The 14,553-nt window shown below is 39.1% G+C and overlaps 1 pseudogene; it reads left to right on the top strand.

The window, feature by feature from the left end:
• Positions 1–11,098: 11,098 nt before the first annotated feature.
• On the top strand, positions 11,099–12,291 carry LOC122106886 (annotated as a pseudogene).
• Positions 12,292–14,553: the final 2,262 nt, after the last annotated feature.

Genomic DNA, 14,553 nt, shown 5'->3' with positions numbered 1-14,553 from the left:
TTTCTTTCTCTACTATCCTTGAATTTTTTCCAACCATCAGCCCTTCTTGCTTCCTTTCCTTTTAATTATTCTACCAGTCATTGCTATTTAGATAACTTTAATGTCTGTCTCCACTCCTGATCTCTTTCTTTGGCGTTAGCCTTCTATTTCTAACTGCCTTGTTGGAAATTATTTCTGAGTTAACTTAATTAAATGACTACTTAACCATTTAAAGTTAGGTGAAACTTTCCATCATTGGGTCTGTTCTTCCTCTAGCTAGGATGAAGAAAAGATTCCTGTTAGGACTGTTCTAAAGTTTGGGAAGCCATGGAAAGAAAGAGGGAAATCACATCTATTAAGATGAGTAATGAGCAAGACCTGATAACTTCTTTCTCCTCTATATCTTATTAAATACAGACCTAGGATTACTAGTTAAAAAGTTATGAATAATTTATTTACTATGCTGTTGTTTTATTTGTAAGGAATATCTATAAGTTCTGTACTAAATCATTCTGTCAACACTGTTTATACTTTATTTTAGGCTTTTAAGTCTATCTTATGGATATTTGGGAACTTAATATACAATTGGGAGGTGTATTTGCTGCAATAGGATAAGGGAGCTAATAATATAACCATAGAATATCTATTGATGTATGATATATAATACAGTAATATAATATATACTGATAATATAATCAAGTATGGGAACTCATAAAATCAGAAATCTTAATCAACTACCTAGAATCTATACATCTCTGTATAGGTTCCCCTCAAATTCCAAGGCACAGTGGATCAGCTTAGAATGGAACATGATGACGATTCCACTTTCTCTAACATTTCCTAGGGTTATTTCTGATCTGATTACATTCAGAATCCTAATGAAATGACTAGAAATGGCTTTGTCTAGTAGGACTGGTTTATGTTATGAACACCTGTTGTCTAAATGCACATGAAAGCTCTTCCAAGTAGATGCCATTGACTGACTGTGGAAATGCTCAGCTGTTTGGAGGGACAAGTGTTATGTCATGTGGGCTCACAGTGACTTGCCACATCCTGAAAACAAATGCTAGGGAGAGGAATAAGAAATCCTTCCAGCATGTGTGCCAAAGGACAGAATGCCTTGCATGATGGCTTTTAAAAGCAAAAATGTTGCTTTTTTATTATGTTATTAAGGCTTTTAAAAGCAAATATGTTGCTTTTGTATTACACAGCGATGGGAGCATCATCTTCCAATGGAATTGTCTATTCATAGGCCATAACTTTTTCTGTAGTGACAGACTGGTCTCAGGGATATGAAGAAGAGCCTTGATGAAGAGAGGCAATGGAGAAATGTTTGCTCTGTTCTGCTTTTCTACTTTCCTTATCTACAACTCAGAGAGGTGCTAAAGAGAGGCTCTGGGGTGATTTAGGAAAGAGGTAGAAGGTGGAAAAGAGAAATTGATTTTTCCTTGTTTTGGTGTGTGTGTGCCTAAACTGGGGCCTAAAACGCAGGGCCTGAATATGATCCCTTAGTATTTTCACTCAAGGCTAGCATGCTACCACTTGAACTACAGCTCTACTTAGAGCTTTCATTGGAGAAGTCTCATGGATTTTCCAGCCTGCTCTGACTTTGAACCATAATCTTCAAATATCAGCCTCCTGAGTAGCTAGGATTATAGGTGTGAGCCACCAGCACCCAGTTTTAAAGGTTGGTTTCTAAAAAATAAAGAGAGTGGTGCTCTTAAAGAATTGGTGAAAGAAGAAAAAGTTTCAGAACTAGTGGAAATAGTGAAATGGTTTATGTTTTCTTGTCACCGGTGTTTGTTAACATGCTGTATCTACAGCAGGGCTATTATTGTGGCATTGCTTTGTTACTATTCAGAATGTATACATGCTTGCAAAACCAATGCTATTTCTTTATGTTCTTTAAAATATGTGTAGAAAAAAGTGTCATGAAAATTAATCAAAATGATTACTACTTTTTTGTTTTGTTTTTGGCCTGTCCTAGGGCTTGAACTTAGGGGCTGGGAACTGTCCCTGAGCCTCTTTGTACTCAATGCTAGTGCTCTACCACTTGAGTCACAGCACTGCTGCTGGCTTTTTGAGTAGTTAGTTGGAGATAAGTGTCTCATGGGGATTTTTCTGCCTGGGCTTGCTTCAAACGATAATCCTCAGATCTTAGCCTCCTGAGTAGCTAGGATTAAAGGTGTGAGCCACTGGTGCCTGGCTTGATTATTACTTTTTAAAATTCATTTTTATAGTCTGTTCTTTTCCTGTTTGACTTTGGTATTTCTCAAGGTTCATAAACATACTTCAAAATCACACAATATTATGATGCCTTTCAAAGTGTTTTACTTGTGGTTATCACTTGGTTGAATTTCATATTTAATGGATTTTTACATTGCTTCTAATATTTTTTCTATTATAGGCTGAAAGTAACATAAGTAGGTTGGAATTTTTGTTTTCCAACACAAAATCTTACTTTGCTAACATGTTATATAAAGAATTTAGGTAATACGTAGCATATGCAAAACTATATGTAAAAATTTACATTTCGAATCTGTCTGCACCACTGAAGTCCAGGGAGCCAGGAGTTAAACTCCTAGCAGATGGTGGGCCTGCTAATGATATTGCTGACTGAGCATGCCAGGAATTTAAAGACTTGCTTAAACAGGGTTAATATATGGCCTGTGGGAAGACAGCTGGGTTGGAACAGACTTAGAGGTGAGGAGGTTAGCCACATTTCCCTGAAAACAGAGGACATGCCAGAGTCAGGATCAGTGAAAGCCATTTAGGGAAAGGAAAAAGCATAAAGGTTCTATTTAAGGGAACAGCTGAATGAGAGGATAGCTGGTGCTAAAGTAGCACTGAATAACTACCAAATAAGGAGAATTGGGAGGGGGGGAAATGAGACAGAAATAAGCATGGCAGAAGACTACCTCTACTCTACTCTTAGGTAGGTGGAGAGACTACCTCTAGCCCCTTTCCAGATGCTGGGTTTGGTGTCTCATGCTTTGAATGGTATCTGGATGTGTCTTAGGGAGCTTTGATCTTGTCAGGCTATTAGCCTTCACATGGCTGTCAGTAAAAGGACAGATAGATACTGTGAGATTTTTTTTTTTTTTTTTTTTTTTTTTTACCATATTGGAAAGTGTTAACTTCTTGGAATTGAAATCTTACTTGAGACAGTGGCTGATATCCACTGTAGTCCAAATCCTGTAGACACCTTAATTGTCTATTCTTAGTAGAACACTGTGAGAGGTGTTTATAGAGGCTTAATTTTTTTTAAAGTACAATAAGGGCTGCAGATGAAGGAGGAGGGAGAGGGAGGAAGAGGAGGACAGAGAGAGAGAAAGAGAGAGAGAGAGAGAGAGAGAGAGTTGGGGAGAGGTGTAAAGCAGTTGCCTTAGAAGCACCAGACCTAAGGCCCTAGAATAAAACAACAACAATAAAAACCAAGACAATCTCAGCTTCTAGGTAACTTACCACACAGGTATGGTAGACCCAGGAATCACAGATAAACCCATGATAATGCAATGTGACTAAGAAAGCTGGTGCTGAGAAAGTGGTAGGATGCTCAAAAGTAAGAGAGCCAAGAATCAGTGAAGACTGATAAGAAAAGTTTATAAGGGATGTAGGAAACTATTATCATAGGTGTAGGAGTCATTATTAGTGAATGAAATACATAAGTACAGGCACCAAAACACCGTCTCTCCTCCTCCTCTCCCCTACACAAGAACTCTAAAGTATTCTCATGTCCTCATAAAGCTCATGTTCACTGTATGGCATCAATCAATATGTGTTCAATAGATTTTTCAATATGAAGTCTACCACTTGAGTCACAGCTCCACTTTCAGCTTTTTTGGTGCTTATTTGGAGATGAGAGTTTCATTAACTTTCCTTCCTGGGCTGGTTTTGAACTTCGATCCGCAGATCTCAGCCTCCTGAATAGCTAGGCTTGCAAGTTTGAGCCATTAGCACTGGGCTTCAAGACCCCATTTTGTAAGGCCTACAGAATGATGCAAAGAATGAAGGATAGTTTGGAGTTAAAATTTCTATTCATTTCCTTGTTGTGCTGCTTTTAATAAAGTTTTCAATCTCTATTTTTCTTATCCAAGAAAATGTGGAATATAAGAATAGAGCTTGCAAAAATTCTGTAAGGATTAAAAAGGCAGATGTGTTAAATATACTTGCCTAGTATGGCTGCATCTTCTTTTTCTTGTCTTCCTACAACTCCTTCCCCCTCCCCAACAACTGTTTATGTAGCTGCTCATTGCCTCCTTTGTAACACCAGGTGGCAACATTGTCCCATTCTTATATTGAAGGCTATTCACTGAATCCTGTTCATTGCAGATTCTTTTTCTTCTTTCTTTCTCTCTCTTTTCTTTCTCCTTCCTTCCTTCCCTCCCTCCCTCTCTCCCTCCCTCCCTCCCTCCCTCCCTCCCTTCCTTCCTTCCTTCCTGCCTTCCTTCCTTCCTTCCTTCCTTCCTTCCTTCCTTCCTTCCTTCCTTCCTTCCTTCCTTCCTTCCTTCCTTCTTTCCTTTCCTCTCTCCCTCTTTTATCTTTCCTTTTTTTCTCTTTTCTTTTTCCTATCTTCTTTCTCTATTTTTCTTTCTCACCTCCTTCCTCTCTTTCCCTCCCTTCCATCTTTTAAGTAGAAACTGTGTTCCAGAAAGTGTGAATAGGGCAATAGGAATAAAGCCTGGAAATAGTTTGATGTACCTGCTATGTTTCTATATTGGTAGCAGCTGTGTACAAAAATGCCATCAAAAATCTATTTATGCCAACTGAGAAGACTTCTGCTGTGAACATATCCTTAGATTGGTCAGCTAAATGAATGCAGTTGTTTAGTACTAAATACTGCCCTCATATGAAACTCTGAAAAGGCTGCTGGAATACTACAGACTCAGAACTGTTGTGCCACATGATGGCCTGAGCCAGCCCTGGTTTGGGCCTGATGTCTCTTTTAATTGTCATGTTGTGTTGGTTGCAAGATTAAGTTAAGTGGCTGCTCTTTTCAGAATATTAGCATGGATATTCATTCTGAGAGAGGGACCAGTCTTAGGACTCCTTTGTGAGCCTATTAGGGCTTATATCACCCAGCTGCCTTGGCATTCCTCCCCCTCTTCTTAGATTGGATTCCTGATGGACTCAGAAGGTTGCTTCTTTTTTTTGGGGGGGGGGGGTCCAGTCGTGGGGCCTGAACTCTGGGCCTGGGCGCTGTTCCTCAGCTCTTCAGCTCAAGGGTAGCGCTCTACCACTTGAGTCACAGCGCCACTTCCAGCTTTTTTCTTTTTGCTTATGTGGTGCTGAGGAATCGAACCCAGGGCCTCAGGCATGCAAGGCAAGCGCTCTACCACTGAGCCACCTTCCCAGCCCCAAGGTTACTTCTTTAAGAGGACTGGCAGATTGGCAGCCTGGGAAAGAGGGGGCCAGGACTTACCAAGCCCTTCTTTCTGTGGATAGGGTAGAGCTGCTGGCCGTACAAAGTTGCCAGCCTGCCAGCAGCCAGAGCTATAGCAATAGGAGGCTCCCTGGGGGCACATAGGGACAGAGCTGCATGAAGTTACTTGGGACTCTTCCTAGTGGTGAGCATGTCCTCTACTGCTGGACTACTACAATGTTGTTGATAAAATAAAGCAACATGCACAAGATTAAAAAAAGAGATTGAGTACAAGTTTTTTAAATATGTTTTTATTGTAAAAAAACTGTACAGAGGGGTTACAGTTACATGAGTAATGAGGACATTTCTTATCAAGTATTGTTACCCCTCCTTTGTTTTTGCCCTACCATCCCTTCCCTCCCCACTCCCCAAATCCCCCCTCCCCCCCAAGTTGTAAAGTTCATTTTCAACATAGTGTCTTATACATCTCATTGTTACAATGGGCCAACCTGTATCCTTATTTCAGAATTTTTTCCCTTCCCTCCCCAAATTAGAAAAATATACAAGATGCAGGGCACTGGAATCAAATATAGTGCCAACAGGGGTTATACCATGGGGGAAGAACATACAAGAGAAACAAAAAAATCACATAGCATATTTAAAATACATTAAAAACAATAGCAAGAAAGAAAAAAAAAACACTTGTGTCCCTATCTTTGGGTTCATTTCACTTAACATCATCTTATCTGGTCATATGTACTTAGCTTTTGACCTTTTCTGCTTGTCCTAGAATTATACTACTTATTGCAAATAAGGAAACCATGGGACCTATGTTTCATTGGGCCTGGCTTACTTCACTTAATGCAATTTTTTCTAAGTCTTTCCATTTCCTAACAAATGGGGAGATGTCACCTCACTCCAGTTAGAATGGCTATAATCAAGAACTCTAATAACAGATGCTGGAGGGGATGTGGCCAGAAGGGAACCCCACTGCATTGTTGGTGGAAGTATAAACTTGAGTAGAAGTTTTGAGTCCAGTTAAAGTCATGCCTGGAGCCTGAAAGTGACATGTATATCTGGGTTCAAATCTTGGCTCTATCTTTATGACTTTGGCAAGTTATTTAACCTCCTTTAGTTTCCTGATGTGCAGACTAGGGAAGATGAAATGTAGTTTCCCATGTAATCTCCCCAAGTAAAGTGCTTACCAGTGTCTCTGGCACATAGTGATATGTAGGTGCTACCAATAGTTATTTTTTTGTTTTATTATAAGATACAGGCTGTTCGCTGTAGTGACAGGTGAAGGAACTGAGTTCCAGAATGAAATAAATTTTCCAACATTGCAAAAGCAATGATTGTATTGCCCAAATGAAAGCCCAAACAAGCAGAACTCATGTCTAATATATCACGGTGGTTTATTGCTTCTGTGAAGATCATTTAAAAGTGTGACCCCCATCTTTGTCCTGCAGGTTTTAGCAAGTCTTGGCCAGAATATTATTCTGAAGCTTAGAGAACAATAGATATTTGACTCATATTTCCTCTTTTTATTGCAAATGTTTTAAATTTGTAAGAACAGCCTTGTAAGGCCTGAAACTGCTAGGGAAGAACCTTGAAGATATAGGTATAAAAAAAGATAAAGGTATAGGCAGCATGTTTCTGAATAGAGCTCCAATTACACAGGGAATAAGAGCAAATAGTGACTGATAGGATTGAATCAAATTAAAAAGCTTCTGTACAGCAAAGGAAAAAATTACCAAGAATCAAGAGACAACCTATAGAGAGGCAGAAGTTTTTGTCAGATATTCATCAGATAGAGGATTAATAAGCAGACTATATAAAGAGCTCTAAAAATTAAACATCAAAAGAATGAATAGGGGGATGAGAAGGTGGCTCAGTGGTAGAGTGCTTGCCTTGCATGCATGAGGCCCTGGGTTCAATTCTTCAGCACCACATAAGCAGAAACAGCTGGACGTGGTGCCATGGCTCAAGTGGTAGAGCACTAGCCTTGAGCTGAAGAGCTGAGGGACAGTGCCCAGGCCCAGAGTTCAGGACCCACAACTGACAAAAAAAAAAAAAAAAAAGAATGAACAGGTCAACTGTTAAATAGTCAAATGAATTGATCATTTAGTTCTCAAAAGAAATATAAATGGACAATACTTGATGAAATGTTTAACATCCTTAGCCATTAAGAGAATACAAATCAAAACTGCACTGAGAATTTATCTAACTCCAGTCAAATGCTGATCATCAAAAAACAATGACCAAATGTAGTCAAGAATGCAGTGAAGGGGCTGGGAAGGTGGCTCAGTGGTAGAGTGCTTGCCTTGCATGCCTGAGGGCCTGGGTTCGATTCCTCAGCACCACATAAGCAAAAAGAAAAAAACCGGAAGTGGCACTGTGGCTCAAGTGGTAGAGCGCTAGCCTTGAGCTGAAGAGCTGAGGGACAGCGCCCAGGCCCAGAGTTCAGGTCCCACGACCGGAACCAAAAAAAAAAAAAAAAAGAATGCAGTGAAAAGGGAACCCCCCATACACTGTTGGTGGGAATGTAAACTAGTGCAACCATTATGGAAATCATTATGGAGTTTCCTCAAGAAACTAAAAGTAGACCTATCATAAGATCCTGCACACCACTCCTGAGCTTTTACCTGAAGAAATGTAAGTCAGCATACATCAGAGATACCTGTACACCCATGCTTTTATCAGCAGTATTTGCAATAGCCAAACTATGGAATCAGTCCAGGTGACCACCAACTGACAAATGCATAAGTAAAATATATCATCTATACACAGAATAATGAAATACACAGAAGAATAATTTTATTTGCAGGAAAATAGAACTGGAAATCATTACGCTATATTATGCAGTATGCCAGACTAAGAATGGCAAATGCTACATTCTCTATCTTATACACATATTCTAGACATAAAAAGAAAAAAGTGCATTTGAGTGTAAAATGGAGGGACCGTTTGTGCATAGGATTCTGCAGGAATGGGAAGAGGAGGAGAGAGTGTGAAAGGGTGAATATAATCAAAGTACTTCCTAATGTAACAAGAGGGTTAACCAATAAAAAATTTAAGAAAGAGAAAGGGAGTAGCAGTAAGAATAGAGAGGGCAAATTTGATCACAGTGCATGATACACGTATAAAGAAATATCACAAACCCTTTTGGCTATGGTAAATAATGATGCAATGAATGGTTGTGCTAGTAGCTTTAATGTGGCCTTGTTTGTGGTCTATTGGATAAATGGCCAGGAGTGGGATTGCTGGGTCATAGGAAGCTCTATGTGCAGTCTTTTGAGGAACCTCCATACTGCTTTCCAGAGTGCTTGAACTTGTCTGATGAATAGCTAGTAAAAATCTTCTCCAAGATATATAAAATCAACCCAGATGCTCCTCAGCAGAGGAATAGATCAAGAAAATGTGGCATATGTACACCATGGCATTCTAATCTTTCATCAGAAAAAATGGTATTGTACCATTTGTAGGGAAATGGAAAGACTTGAAAACAATTATATTCAGAGAAGTAAGCCATACCTAAAGAATCTTTTTTAAACTTTCATAGGTTATTTGTACAATAGGGATTTCATTGTGATATTTCTATATTGGCACACATTGTACCCCAACAGCCTCACCTCCTCTCCTTTAACACTCTCCACTTTTCCCTTTTCTTAAAGCAGTTTCATAATATTCAATATATATATGTATGTAAAAATGGAACCAGGGTAAATTGAGGGGATGAGTGGGCTTGGGGAGTGATGGGAAGAATGATGAAGGAATGATGCATTGTACTCACAAACTGACATGTTGAATTGAAACCTCTTTGTACAACTACTTAATGACAAAAAATAAAAGAAAAAAGAAACTCTTTTGTATGGTTCACATATATTAATAAAAGGGAAACATTATAAAAACATCTCTTAAGTTTTTGCACAAGTACAGGTGATGCTTGTTACATGAAGCCAACTGATCTCTTTGCTTCTAATCTGGTCCCTGGTTTGGTCTTGTCAAAATTAGTTCCTGAAAGTACACGTGAGATCTTGGCATTTCTGTCTATGAAACTTTTTGGGGATTTCCCATTGATGATTGGATAAACTTCTAAATTTTCGGTCTGTGTAGATGATTGCAGTAGAGCTTTCTAGCATTATCCCCTCACTCTTCATTGTCATGCCATCCAAGATGGTCTCGTTCCTGAAACAGGACAGGTAATTTTCAATTTGGGAAAAGTCTGAGCAAAACCATGGTAGTTTGAATCTTCTCCCCACTGTCCTTACCTCAGGCAGATCTCCCATCAATAAAGCTTTGAGTGGGCTTTTCTGTCTGGAGTAGAAAGGCAAAAAAAAAAATTGCTGGAGATGGAAGAAAGTTATGGGTAGATGGACAATTCAACTCTTTGTTATAGATGAGGAGGCCAGATAAATTTAACATACTTCACAAGTATATTAACCAGAAAACTTTTGAAAGGATAAGATTCAACTAATTAAAATGATAGATTTTTGTTACGATTGGAAATAAAAAGCAGAGTAGATCTTTACATTTTTTGTATATTTTGGGTTTTGTAGACTATGAACTATTAGTTTTGTTTATTTTGGTCTTCAGAGATTTATTTATTTATTATTATTTTTTGGTCCGGTCGTGGGGCTTGAACTCTGGGCCTGGGTGCTGTCCCTCAGCTCTTCAGCTCAAGGCTAGCGCTCTACCACTTGAGCCACAGCACCACTTTTGGCTTTTTTCTTTTTGCTTATGTGGTGCTGAGGAATCAAACCCAGGACCTCAGGTATGCAAGGCAAGTGCTCTACCACTGAGCCACCTTCCTAACCCAAGATTTATTTTTTAAAATAAGTGGTTAACTTGAAATGATTGCTCTGGGCTCGGCACAACTTTGGACCTCACACCGTCCCAAGGGGCTGCTCATAATTCCCTGGGGACCACTTACAACAAAATCACCTGAGTTAGTAATATACACACATATCTGGTCCTAATACTCACAGATTCTTCTTTGAAAAGATGAGATGAGATATTCTAGCTTAAAAAAATAGTCCCAGGAACGTGGCAACTGGTCTCCCATGTGTACATTCAGATGTATTTACATGATCACACAGAAATTAGACTCTTCACTGAGAACTGATCCAAACTGGAGAGCTGTGAATTCTGAGCCTTTAAAGGGTAAAGAGCCTGGCATTATTCATTCTTATGTCCCTGGTTAGGTGTTCTGGGAGCACAATTCTGAGTTCAGCATTTATGAGAAATTTTTATTTATTTATTATATTGTAAAGGTGATGTACAGAGGGGTTACAGTTACATAAGTATGGTAATAAGTATATTTCTTTTGGAATAGTGTTACCCCCTTCCTCATTTTCTCCTGCTTTCCTCCCCCCCCCCCCACTACTTTCCTCACCCCCAGGCTGTAAAGTTTATTTCCAACATAGTGTCTAGTGGCTTTCACTGCTGAACTGGGTCACCTTTTGTCCCACTGTTTCTGTGATTCCATTTCCATCCTCAAATCAGATAAACTTATATATAAGACATAGGGGTGAGGCTGGCTTTCCTTCTGGCAGGAGGCTCAGAACACAGAGCTGGCACCTGTGGCCTTGGGAAATCGAGTTATCAGAATTGACTCCAGAAGAGAAAACCTGGCAGATCAGTAACAATGGAAGAGATTGGGAAAGTCACCAAATAGCTGTCATCCTCCACAATACCAGGCTCAGCTGGCATCTCAGGTTAAAAGAAAATCCTTTGTGAAGAAGCAAGATTTTGAGTCACATGATGGATTCAGCTCACGAAAAGAGGCCACAAATCTTAACATCTTCAAAACAATAACTATTACCTCACATTACAAATGTTGGTGAAATGAAGCATTACTTCTGTGGTCGTACAGCTTTCAACAATGTAGTGGTCACGTTTTCCATTCAGAAGCTCCTCTTTAGGCAGCAGCTGTATGGAATCAAAAACTGGTATGCAGTACTTCAGCTGAGGAAGGATGGATTTTGAAACTTGTATTGTGGAATCCTTCCCCCGTTAATGCAGAAAACAAGTACATTGGCCCTTATGTGTGGTCTGTATGAGGATTTATCTTGCCTTCTCTGTAAGCATGTTAGTACTCCCCAGTTTGCAACTCACAGTGTGGCTTGCAGTGCTTCAGGGCAACAGAAGCCAATTTTACTCCATTGGAAAGAGTTCAGACATTGCTTCAAGACCACAAATATTATCACAAATTCACAAACATGTATCAGGCTTTCTGGGCACTGCAATGCCTTGGGATTGGAGAGTACTATCGAAGTTTGGTGACTATTCTTTCCCATAATGGATGCAGCATGTCCCTTTTATTTTTGGCCTTCAGGGTCCCTTTAAGGATCATCTCCCTAGTGCAACAACTCATAGTGCTCATCTGTGCTGGTCTTTTGGGTGCTGTGTTGGGATTCGGTTTTTTTTTTGGGGGTCCGGTCGTGGGGCCTGAACTCTGGGTGCTATCCCTCAGCTCTTCAGCTCAAGGCTAGCGCTCTACCACTTGAGCCACAGCGCCACTTCCGGCTTTTTTCTTTTTGCTTATGTGGTGCTGAGGAATCGAACCCAGGGCCTCAGGCATGCAAGGCAAGCGCTCTACCACTGAGCACCTTCCCAGCTCTGTGTTGGGATTCTTGTTTTTCCCAGTTAATGTAAAAACTCGCATACAGTCTCTGATTGGTGGGAAATTTCAGTTTTTCTCTAAGATTTTCAAAACAATTTGGCTTGAATGGGACAGAAAACTGGAAAACTGTTTCAGAGATGCACATCTGAATTATCATTGGTCCTTCATCTCTTGGGGAATAATCAATGCAACTTATGAATTCTTGCCAAAGATTATATGAAAAAAGTCATCAATGAAATGCCACTTATCAACTACATAGACCTAAGAAGAAAGTGGTTTGAACACTAATTGGCTTAAACACAAGTTGATGTTAAGTCCATACTACAGTAAGCTATGGGCAATGCTGTTTTTGTTAAGCATCAACAAAAAAAGACTAAGAGGATTCAGTAGGAAATATAAGGGTTTTTTGTCATTACACAAGAGATTTAGGCTAATTGATTGGCAAAAAGGTATCTATCTGATTGCTTTTGAAAGGATAAGCTGATGGACAAGATATGGTTCATTTTTCTCCTGAAATAGCTTTTAAGTCTTCTCCATTGAAATATAATGACCTTGAGCAGCCAGAGGAAATGCTAAATGCTCTTAAAACCTATGACTTCTCATGTTTCCTTAATGTGTTAGTCCATTTCTTCTTTGCTCTGAGGAACAACTGCAAAAGGTTCATTAAAATTAGATATAGCAGAACAGAGAAGGAAAACAGCTTAGTTGTAAGCCATTTCATGATACATTTGTTGGTATTAGTTAAGCACTTGTTGAGATAGTCATTATCTAGATGGTTTCTGTTTTAACTTGGTAGAATCAACCAGTTAATTAAAGTTCTCATTTTGCTATAAACAGTGACAACAGGGAAGAAAACAAAAGAAAAAATGGAAGAAAAAGAAACAGTACACTAAACAAACAAAAAGCCCCTTTTTCCATACCTTAGAGTTCATTTCGATAAGATCATTACATATGGTCATATTTACATACTTATTGAGCTATTGCGATCCTCTGCTAGGACTATCCTATGCATATACTAATTATTCCAAATGAGGGAAACCATGGAGCCTGTGTTTTTTTTGTGTCTGGTTTAATTCACTGATGATTTTTTCCAAGTCTTTCCATTTCCTAACAAATGGAGCAATGTAATTCTTTCTGATGGAAGCATAGAATTCCCTTGTGTGTGTGTGTGTGTGTGTGTGTGTGTGTGTGTGTGTGTGTGTGTGTGTGTGTGTGTGTGTATCACATTTTCTTGATCCATTCATCTACTGAGGGACATCTGGGTTGGTTCCATATCTTAGCTATGGTAAATAATGCTGCAGTGAACATAGTTGTGCTAGTAGCTTTAGTGTGGCCTTGTTTGTGGTCATTTGGCTAAATGCCCAGGAGTGGATTGCTGTGTCATAGGGGAGCTGTATGTTTAGTCTTTTGAGGAACCTCCATACTGCTTTTCATTGAACAAGTTTACATTCCTACCAACAGTGTAGTGTTATCTTTTGGCCACATCCCCACTAGCATCTGTTATGGTTAGTTTTCTTGATGTGGCGATTCTAACTGGGGTGAGGTAGAATCTCAATGTAGTTTTGATTCACATTTCTTTTATGGCCAGAGATGTTGAGTATTTCTTCATGTATCTATTGGCCATTCTTATTTCTTCACCAGAGAAGTCTGTCTTTAAGTCTTTAGCCCACTTATGAGGATGTTTTGGGGAGTTTAATTTTTTGAGCTCTAAATATATTTTAGATACGAGACCCTTGAATGTTGTATAGCTAGAGAAGATCTCCTTCCAATCTATGGGCTTTTTATTTATCCTACTAGTTATGTTCTTTGCCACGCAGAAGCTCTTCAGTTTACTGTAATCCCCATTATACAGCCTCTCTTTGATTTGTTGTGTTTCTGAATATTTATTTAGGAAGTTTTGACCCATGCAATGGAGCCCAAGTGTATCCCTTATCCCTTCCTGTAATATTTTCAGGGTATCTGCTCTTACCTCAAGGTCTTTGATCCATTTGGAGTTGATTCTGGTGCAAAGTGATATATAAGGAGAAAACTTCAGTTTTCTACACATGTATAGCCAATTGTGCCAGCACCATTTGCTAAAGAAGCTGTCTTTCTTCCAGCTGATGTTTTTGGCTCCCTTATCAAAGATTAGGTAGCCATAGGTTTGTAGAATCATTTCTGGGTCTTCGGTTCTATTCCATTGGTCCTCAGGTCTGTTCATGTGCCAGTACCAAGCTGTTTTTATAACTACAGCTTCCTAATAGAATTTGAAGTTTGGTATTGATATTCCTCCAGTACTGTTTTTCCTGCTAATGATTGTTTCTGCTATTCAGATCTTCTACTATTCCATATGAATATTTGGATTGCTTCTTCTATTTCATTAAAGAATGTTGTTGGGATATTGATTGGTATTGCATTGAATCTGTAGATAGCTTTGGGCAGTACTGCCATTTTCATGATGTTAATTATCCCAATCTAGGAACATGGGAGGTTTTTCCATTTCCTTAAATCTGCTTTAATTTTCTTTTTCAGGTTTTTAAAGTTTTCATTGTAAAGGTCCTTCACTTCTTTGGTTAAGTTAATTCCTAGATATTTTACTTTTTGACACTAT

This window comes from Dipodomys spectabilis, unplaced genomic scaffold, assembly GCF_019054845.1.
Source record: "Dipodomys spectabilis isolate Male_0828 unplaced genomic scaffold, ASM1905484v1 ptg000043l, whole genome shotgun sequence".
NCBI classification, from domain to species: Eukaryota; Metazoa; Chordata; class Mammalia; order Rodentia; family Heteromyidae; genus Dipodomys; species Dipodomys spectabilis.
Note: the sequence above shows the minus strand (reverse complement) of the source record. Positions and strands in the feature narration are given on the sequence as shown.